Source organism: Micromys minutus (assembly GCF_963924665.1).
Source record: "Micromys minutus genome assembly, chromosome: 6".
NCBI classification, from domain to species: domain Eukaryota; kingdom Metazoa; phylum Chordata; class Mammalia; order Rodentia; family Muridae; genus Micromys; species Micromys minutus.
Window position 1 is genome coordinate 10,699,240 of NC_137975.1, and position 10,889 is coordinate 10,710,128.

Sequence of the window (10,889 nt, forward strand, 5' to 3'; positions counted from 1 at the left end):
AAGATCTCCATATAAAATTAGGAAAACTAAACCTATTAGACAAGAAAGTGGGAAATAGCTTAGAACACATGAGCACAGTTGAAAACTCCCTAAAGAGAACAACAATGACCTATGCTCTAAGATCAAGAATTGACAAATGGGACCTAATGAATTTGCCAAGTTTCCGTAAGGCTAATGACACTGTCAAGGAAACAAAACTTCAGCCAACAGACTGGGAAATGACCTTTACCGGTCCCACATCTGAGAGAGCATGCTTGCAGCTAAACATCAGACTGACAATGGAGACCCTGGTGAGGGTTCAGGGGAAGAAGAGGATGAAGAAGCTGAAGAGGTTTGAGGCCTCATGGAAAGAATACCATTGACCACCAAACAATATCTCCACAGCTCCCATGGACTAGAACACCAACCACTGAGCAAGCACTGAGAGGCTCATTGCTATAGTTGCATATGTAGCAGAGAATAGCAATGTCTGGAGACAGTGTGAGAAAGGGCTTTGATTCATTGAGGGCACGTTTTTCCAATATAGGGGTAGCCAAGGCACTGAAGATGATTGGTAGCTACTGCAACATTGTGAAGACAAGTAGAGGGAAACAGAAGATGGAAGCAGGTTGGGCTAAGAGGATAACATTTCAAATTAATACAAAGAGTATCTAATAAGAAATTTGAAATGGCTATTCCAAATTCTTTCATTGGACAGGTTGCTTGAAAATGTTTTCCAGGCTTTTACTCTGATGTAGTGTGACATTGTCACTGAGGTGTGTTTCCTGTATGCAGCAAATATTCTCCGTAAACATTAAGGATTTATTCAGTTTGTCTACATATTTTTATTGAGAAATTGAGCCCTTTGATGCTAAGAGATATTAAGAATAGTGATTGTTTCTACATTTTATTTTTGGTTCTTGAATTATACTTATTGTTTGATACTATCTTTCTTAGGGTTGGTTAAAGAGATTACATTTTTAGCTTTTTTCTTGGGTGTACTGTCCCTCCTTGTGTTGAACTTGTTTTTAATTGAACAACTTTATTTTAAAAAACAAAGAAAAATATACAGATTTTAAGCATTTTTCCATAAAAGAATAAGAATACATTTTTGTCAGTACTTGTTTTTTTAAAGGTTTGCTAGTACGCATTAAAGTCTTTCTAGTTTCAATGAGAAAAAAGTACATATAAAACAAGATGTAACCTGGAAATAGTCAAAGATTTCGTGGTGTGTAAAAATTAAGCATAATGGTTTTTCATTTTCCTTTTTTTTTTTTTTTTTTGGCCTTAGTTTTTCTTGAACTTCATATATTCTGTGAGATGTTTAAGTTGAAGTCTTCTTTTGATTTAGATTATGATTGTACCTTGATAGTTTTTTATCTTGAAATGATAATGTATTTTATTGGAACACACTGTCAAATTCTTTGAACTTTAAAAGTAATTTAAATTTCCGAAGAGATTGGATATTTTAGATGGATTGAAATGTTAATATGTAAGAATATATAATAACTGGGATTTTTTTCAGACCGTCCGCCAACAAGAACAGTGGAGATCCAGGGACACAAGCCTGGTCAGAAGGTGCTCCAACAAGCCCGGTGCAGAGAGATCTCTGCAAAAACAACTCTGCGAGTGCACAGAGAGTACACCACCCCCAGGTTAAAACAGGAAACCAGTAACCCGGCATCAGGCTATTCCCAGCTGGAGGACTGTGAGTGCAGAATTGGCACCAGACCATCCAACACCAGGAACAGTAGAGATCCGGAGAAACAGGCCTGGTAGAATGCATTCCGAGTAGCTGGAGAGCAGGAGATCCAAGGAAACAGGCCAGGTACAAGGCAGAGGCAAGAACCAATCACTGACAACAAAGCCACATATAAACACAGACAACAAGATGGAAAGAGGAAAGTGAAAAAATGTACTCCAGGGAAACCAAGAAAATCTGGCAACACCAAAACCAAGCTCTCCCATCACAAGAAACAGTGGAAGGCCAAAACTCCAGAAAAAGAAGACTCAGACCTGAAATCATACTTCAAGATGATGATAGCGATCCTTAAACAAGAACAGGAGGAAAAACATAAAATATTATAAGCTTTTAAAGAAGAAACAAGAAAAACACTCAAAGAACTCAAAGACCTAGATGAAAACAGAAACAAAAAGATAAAGAAATGGAAGAAGAAATTTAAAACAGAAAAGGACACAATAAAGAAAACACTAAAAGAGACAACCCAAGAAGTAGAAAATCTAAAAAAGAAATCATGAGTCACAAAAGCAATCATTTCCAACAGAACACAAAAGATAGAAAAGAGAATCTCAGGGGCCAAAGACAACATTGAAAACATAGACAAAACAGTCAGAGAAGATATAAAAACCAAAAAGCTCCTAACCCAAAATGTCCAGGAGATCCAGGACAATATGGGAAGACCAAACTTAAAAATAATAAAAACAGAAGAGGGCGAAAAATATGAACTAAGAGGAACAGTAAATATCTTCAACTAAATTGTAGAAGAAAACTTTCCTACCCTTAAATGAGATGACCATGAGCATAAAACAATCCTACCTAACTCCAAATAGGTTAGACCAGAAAAGAAATTCCTCCTGACACATAATAATCAAAACATGAACTGCCCAAAGCAAAGATAAAATATTAAAAGCAGTAAGTGAAAAAGTCAATGTAACAGATAAAGGCAGGCCTATAAGAATCACACCTATTTTCTCAACAGACACTATGTAAGCTAGAAAAGCCTGGACAGACATCATCCATACCATAAGAGAGCACAGGTGACAGAAAAACTGCTGTACCCAGCAAAACTCTCAATTACCATAGATGCAGAGACTAAGATATTCCAAAACAAAACTAAATTTACACAATTTCTGAAAACAAAACCAGCACTACAACGAATTATAGGTAGAAAACCCAATACAACGAGGGGAACTACATCCTAATAAAAACAAGAAAACTCCTAAGCAAGAAACACCAAAAAAAAAAAAAAAAAAAAAAAAAAAAAAAAAAAAAAAAAAAAAAAACCACAGAGGCACAATTTATCCACCAAAAGCAAAAGTAGCAGGAAACAGCAACCACTATACCTTGATATCTGTTAGCATTAATGGAAACAATTCCCCAATAAAAAGAAATAGGCTATCAGACTGGATACTTAAGAAAATCCAGCATTTTGCTGCATACAGGAAACTCATCTCAGAAACAAAGACAGACACTATGTCAGAGTAAAAGGTTAGGAAAAGAACTTCCAAGCAACTGGCCCCAAGAAGCAAGCTAGAGTGGCCATTATAATATCAAATAAAGTAGATTTTCAACCAAAAGTTATCAAAAAAAAATAAGGAAGGACAGTTTTTACTCATTAAAGAAAAAAATTTATCAAGAGGAACTCTCAACCTTTAACATACATGCTCCAAATACAAAAGTACCGATATTTATAAAAGAAACCCGTCTAAAGCTTAAAAAATACATTTTGCCTCCCACAATAATGATGGGAGACCTCAATACCCCACTCTCACAAATGTACATGTCATGAAATCATAAAGTAAACAAGGACACTGTAAAACTAGCAGAGGTTATGAACCAACTGGAATTAATAGATATCTACAGAACGTATCATCCTAAAAGAAAAGAATACACATTCTTCTAAGCACCGCACAACACTTTCTCAAAAACTGACCATAAAATCTGTAAAAAAAAAAAAAAAAAAAAACCAGGCCTCAATAGACATAAGAATATTGAAATACTCCAATGCATCATTTTAGATCACCATGGTCTAAGGCTAGTCTTTAATAACAACAAAGACAACAAAAAGCCCATATACACATGAAACTAAACAATGCTCTACTAATGATAGCATAATCAAAGAAGAAATAAATGAAGAAATTAAGGATTTTCAAGCATCAAAGAAAATTAAAACACAATATACCCAAACCTATGGGATGCAATGACAGCTGTACTAAGAGGCAAATTAATAGCTCTGAGCGCTTCCAAAAAGAAAATGGAGAGAGCATACACTAGCCACTTGACAGCACAGCTGGAAGCTCTAAAAAAAAAAAGGAGGGCGGAGCCTGGCCCATCTGCCACCCAGAAAGGCAGCTCATAGAGGCTGAGCAACTGGTGAGTGGGAGACCTAGACTGCAGGGGAGCAGAGAGATCTCTGCGGAGTGCACACGGAAAGTGCACACCCTAACTTGCCCTGCCCTGCCTTGCCCGATCCAGCGATTGGGAACAGAAAATAAGAACTTCTGTTTCCACCCGGAGGCGACTTCCGGACGCAGAGCGCAACCTGGCCCATCTGCCACCCGGAACGGCAGCTCATAGAGGCTGAGCAACTGCGATTGGTAACAGAAAATTAGAACTTCTGTTTCTGTCCAGAGGCGACTTCAGGACGCAGAGCAGAGCCTGGCCCATCTGCCACCCAAAAGGGAAGCTCGTAGAGGCTGAGCAACTGGTGGGTGGGAGACCTGGGCTGCAGGGGAGCAAAGAGATCTCTGTGGAGTAGACACGGAAAGTGCACCCCCTGCCTTTCCCTGCCCTGCAGTGCCTGATCCAGCAAACAGAAACAAAACGTTGGAACTTCTGCTCACACCTGATGACTCTGAGGCATAAAACAGGGCTCGACCCATCTGACACCTCAACCAGTGGAGAACCAGGGACACATACCAGATACAAAAGAAAGGTAAGAATATATCACTGACAACAAAATGGCAAGAGGAAAGAGAAAGAGTATATCCCAAGGAAACCAAGACAATCAAGCAACACCAGAACCCAGCTCTCCCATAACAGCAAACATCGGAATTCCAAACACTCCAGAAAAAGAAGACACAGACATGAAATCATACCTCAAGACGCTGATAGAGATACTTAAACAAGAAAGGGAGGAAAAGCAAAAAGATTCAGAAGCTATTAAAGAGAAACAAGAAAAACACTCAAAGAACTCAAAGAACTAGAGGAAATCAGAACCAAAGAAATAAAGGAATGGAAGAGGGAAATTAAAACAGAGATTGACACAATAATGAAAACGCTAAAAGAGATAACCCTAGAGTCAGAACACCAAAAAGAGAAATCAGGAGTCACAGAAGCAAGCATTTCCAATAGATCACAAGAGATCGAAGAGTGAATCTCGGGGGCAGAAGACAACATTGCAAACATAGACAAAACAGCCAGAGAAGATGTAAAAAACAAAAAGCTCCTAACCCAAAATGTCCAGGAAATCCAAGACACAATGAGAAGATCGAACCTAAGGATAATAGGAATAGAAGAAGGAGAAGAGTATCAACTAAGAGGCACAGTAAATATTTTCAACAAAATCATAGAAAAAAACTCCCTACCCTCAAGAATGAGATGACCACGAGCATAAAAGAAGCCTTCAGAACTCCAAATAGGTTGGACCAGAAAAGAAATACCTCCCGACACATAATAGTAAAAACATCAAGTGCCCAAAGTAAAGAAAGAATACTAAAAGCAGTAAGGGAAAAAGGTCAGGTAACATATAAAGGCAGACCAATCAGACTCACATCCGATTTCTCAACAGAGACTATGAAAGCTAGAAGAGCCTGGACAGACATCATGCACTCCTTAAGAGAGCACAAGTGCCAGCCCAAGCTGCTATACCCAGCAAAACAATCAATCACCTTCGATGGAGAGACGAAGATATTTCAAGACAAATAAAAATTCACACACTATCTGACCACAAACCCAGCACTACAACAAATCATAAGTGGAAAACCCAATACAATGAGGGAAAATACAGCCTAGTAAAAACAAGAAAACTCCTAAACAAGAAAACTAAAAGAAGAAAAAACACAAACACAACTCAACCCAAAAAAGCAATAATGGTAGGAAACAGAAACAACTATTCCTTGATATCTATTAACATAAATGGTCTCAACTCCCCAATAAAGAGACATAGACTATCAGACTGGATACATAAACAAAATCCAGCCTTTTGCTGCATATAGGAAACTCATCTCAGAGACAGAGACAGACACTATCTCAGAGTAAAAGTGTGGGAAAAAAAACTTCCAAGCAAAGAGCTCCAAGAAGCAAGCTGGAGTGGCTATTCTAATATCGAATAAAGTAAATTTCCAACCAAAAGTTATCAAAAAAGATAAAGAAGGACACTTTTTACTCATTACCGGGGAAATCTGTCAGGAGGAACTCTCAATCGTTAACATATATGCTGCAAATAAAAAAACACCCACATTCATAAAAGAAACCCTACTAAAGCTCAAAAAATACATTTCACCCCACACAATAATAGTGGGAAACATTAATACCCCACTCTCACCAATGGACAGATCAGGGAAACAGAAACTGAACAAGGACACTGCAAAATTAGCAGAGACTTTGAACCAACTAGAATTAATAGATATATACAGAATATACTATCCCAAAGTAAAAGAATACACCTTCTCCTCACCACCCCATGACACCTTGTCGAAAATTGACCACATAATTGGACACAGAACGAGCCTCCATCGAAATAAGAAGACTGAAATACTCCCATGCATCCTCTCAGATCACCATGGTATACGGCTGGTTTTTAACAACAACAAAGACAACAAAAAGCCCACATACATATGAAAACTAAACAACGCTCTGTTAAAGGATAGCAGGGTAAAAAAAGAAATAAAGAAAGAAATTAAGGATTTTCTAGAATTCAACGAAAACGAAAACACTACATACCCAAACCTATGGGATGCAATGAAAGCAGTATTGAGAGGAAAACTCATAGCCCTAAGTGCTTCCAAAAAAAACTGGAGAGTACTCCCATCAGCAACCTGACAGCACAGCTAAAAGCCCTAGAACAAAAGTAAGCAGATATACCCAAGAAGAGTAGACGGCAATAAATAATCAAAATTAGTGCAGAAAAAGACCAAATAGAAACAAAAAGAACCATTGAAAAAATCAACAAAACAAAGAGTTGGTTCTTTGAGAAAATCAACAAGATTGATAAACCCCTAGCCAGACTAACTAGACAGCAAACAGACAGTATCCAAATTAACAAAATCAGAAAGGAAAATGGCGACATAACAACTGAAACTGAGGAAATTCAGAAATCATCAGATCCTACTACAAAAACTAATACTCCACAAAATTGGAAAATATGGAGGAAATGGATGAATTCCTACAAAGATACAAGGTCCCAAAGTTAAACCAGGACCATGTAAACCATCTAAATAACCAGATAACACCTAAAGAAATAGAAGAAGTCATCAAAAGCCTCCCAACCAAAAAAAGCCCAGGTCCAGACGGGTTCAGTGCAGAATTTTATCAGACATTTATTGAGGATATAACACCAATACTCGCCAAACTATTCCAAAAGATAGAATCAAATGGAATATTACCCAACTCATTTTTTGAGGCTACAATAACCCTCGTACCTAAACCACACAAAGACCCTACAAGGAAAGAGAATTTCAGACCAATCTCACTTATGAACATTGATGCAAAAATACTCAACAAAATCCTTGCAAACCGAATCCAAGACCACATCAAAACAATCATTCATCGTGAACAAGTAGACTTCATCCCTGGGATGCAGAGATGGTTTAACATAAGGAAATCCATCAATGTAAACCACCATATAAACAAACTCAAAGACCAAATTCACATGGTCATCTCACTATACACTGGGAAAGCATTCGACAAAATCAAACACCCCTTCCTGTTAAAAATCCTGGAAAGAACAGGAAGCCAAGGCCATACTTAAACATAATAAAAGCAATATACAGCATACCAACAGCCAACATCAAACTTAATGGCGAGAAACTTGAAGCAATCCCACTAAAATCAGGGACTTGACAAGGCTGCCCACTCTCCCCCTACCTATTCAACATAGTACTGGAAGTCCTGGCTGGAGCAATTAGACAGCAATAGGAGATCAAGGGGATACAAATCGGAAAGGAAGATATAAAAACATCACTCTTTGCCTATGACATGATAGTGTACTAGAGTGACCCCAAAAATTCCACCAGAGAACTCCTACAGCTGATAAACAAGTTCAGCAAAGTGGCTGGATACAAAATTAACTCAAACAAATCAGTAGCCTTCCTATACTCAAAGGACAAACATGTGGAGAAAACAGTTAGGAAAAAGGTACCCTTCACAATCTTCACAAAAACTATGAAATAACTTGGTGTGAATCTAACTAAGCAAGTGAAGAACCTGTATGACAAGAACTTCAAACCTCTAAAGAAAGAAATTGAGGAGGATCTCAGAAAATGAAAAGATCTCCCTTGCTCATGGATTGGAAAAATCAACGTCATAAAAATGGCCATCCTACCAAAAGCAATCTACAGATTCAATGCAATCCCCATCAAAATTCCAACCCAGTTCTTTATGGAATTGGAAAGATCAATGTGCAATTTCATATGGAATAACAAAAGACCTAGAATAGCGAAATCCATCCTCAACAACAAAAAAAAAACATCTGCGGGAATCACTATCCCTGACCTCAAGTTATATTACTAGGCAATTGTGCGGAAAACTGCATGGTACTGGAACAGAAATAGGCATGTGGAACAATGGAATAGAATAGAAGATCCAGAAATGAGCCCTCATGTGTATGGTCACCTTATTTTTGACAAAGGAGCAAGTAAGTGGATCAAAGATCTCCACGTTAAACCAGATACACTGAAACTATTAGATGAGAAAGTAGGGAAAACTTTAGAACAATTCACAAACTGTGTGAAGTTCAAGAAAAAAAATGAAAGAAATGAAAAAACCATTATGTTTACTCCTTACATACCAAGGAAATCTCCAGCTAAAAGGTCAAAATGTAAAACACTGAGCTAATACTTGCCAGGAAAAGCAGAATGGATGGATTGTGTTCATCAACAGTCAGCAGGGTAAAAACAGTACTGTGAAACCAACATATGTCAGAAAAAGAAAATTTGTTAACAGAGATCTGGTTTATGATTCAAAAGAACTCTTTCAACATTTGGGTCAGACACAAGAAGCATGGCTTGCTGAAACTCAGGTACCTGACAATGATGAGCAGTCTGTGCCACACTATCAGGCTGAAAGTTTGACTTTTCATGGCCTAACACTGAAAATCAAGAAAGAAATTCAGAGTGCATGTTCAGAACTCAGATCTGCTTGCAGTCAAGAGCAGCCCTTGAAGTCCAGCTATGGAGAAAAGTGCCTGTACAATGTCAATGCCTGTGACCAGAAACCGCAAGTGAGATTGAAGCCTTCCCATCACCTGACAGAATCCAGCACTCCAGTGTCTCCAGCACAATGCATCTACAAACACGGCTCTTATTCAGAAACATGACCAGAGCTTCCCAAAATCCCTCCTCCTTCCTAGTCTGTCAATAACAGACAGCACCGACCCCATGGACCACTGATTTGCTGCCAGCTTTCTGAACCCTGTAATTCTTTGCCTCCTTTGCAGACAATGCCAAGGAAAGGCCATCCTATGTACCAATCCCAGATGACTGAGACAAACATTCCCTTCCCAGCACAAGGCTTCAAGCAGAAGTACCACGACCCAGTCTATAAACAGGCCACCATGGTTGGTGGTGCAATCAACCAAAGCTTCCACCTTCCTTTGATGAACAACCAAGAACCAGAGATTTTGCATATGGTTCAGAAGTCTCTCTCTGCCACTCCATTTATATGAGGCAAGAAGGCTTCCTGACTCAGCCAAGCATAACTAAAGACTGCATGTTTCAGAACAGTCCCAGGCATTTCTATGATGATACCTGTGTCATCCCAGAGAAGTTTGATGGGGACATAAAGCAAGAGTCGAGAATGTACCTGGAGAGACCCACATACCAAAGGCAAGGATCCCTTCAGCTTCGGCAGTCTTTGGTAGCTTTTCTGAATGATCCTTCAAATTCTCACTTCATTTTCTGAACTGGAATAGGCATTGAATTTAAACTGACTGAGCCTGAAGAGGTGGCCCGACTTTGAGGCATTCAGAAGAACAAGCCAGTATGAACTATTACAAGTTAGCCATTCTCTCCCCTATTATTATTATGAGAACAGAATCATGCAGAAGGTGGATGGAGGAAGACATGTTCATAAATTTGTGTGACCCTAAAGCCTTTTTCTCAATGGCCTTTCCAAAAACCCAGCTTCCTCTTGTGAACACAGATTTGGAATGTCACATCAACCAAGGGGACACAGTGCCTCTGTTAAGGTTGATGAGACAGAGACCTATATCTCAGAAGGAAGCTGCTGTATCCCCCACTTCTACACTGAAGGGTATGGATAGAAAGATGAGTAGCAGTTAAGCAAGGCACCCCAGACTTGCCTTTTTTTCTTAAAAATACAGACAACTTCTGAATTCTCTTCAAGGTTTGTTTTATTTATATTATTTGCATTGTATTTTTAAATAATAATACAAAAGGGGCTTTCCCCTTGCATTATTCTGTTGTCTATCAAAGACCAAAAAACTTTATTTGAGTGTAGGTTGGAGTAATCTAGACCTCCATTCTTTGAAACAGGAAGGTTGTGGGTGAATGGGCAGATGAGCTGAGGGACTCCTTTTCACTTAGACTTGGGATGTGGTCCTACATGTTTTTTGGATGATGAAGCTATAGCATGTTTGTTCAATTTCATAATAACATGAGATACTTTTCACTGGGTGTCTAAGATACAGTTGATTTCATGTTGTGTAAAAATCATCATGTAGACCATTTGCCTTGGACATTTCCCCATTATTGCTGAGACTTATAGGTGTAAAAAAACTACTCTAAATGGCAACCTAATGTTAGAAATGATTGTTTTTGTTCCTCTTGTATGAAAAATATTTAGCATTTTCACTGTCATAAGAACTCACTACTTGCACACAAAGAGCAAGACACACAGAAGCAAGATTCTTCCTGAAAAAAGGCTCTCAGACCCACAGGAGAGACAAGATCTAATCAGATACAATAGGACCACATTATAATAACGGATA

The 10,889-nt window shown here is 38.5% G+C and overlaps 1 pseudogene across 1 annotated transcript; it reads left to right on the forward strand.

The window, feature by feature from the left end:
* Positions 1–465: 465 nt before the first annotated feature.
* LOC308421701 (ETS translocation variant 1-like) lies at positions 466–10,221 on the forward strand (annotated as a pseudogene). The gene is made up of 4 exons: positions 466–607; positions 1,505–1,754; positions 8,822–9,161; positions 9,342–10,221. The product of its transcript is annotated as an ETS translocation variant 1-like (transcript).
* The last annotated feature ends 668 nt before the right edge of the window (positions 10,222–10,889 follow it).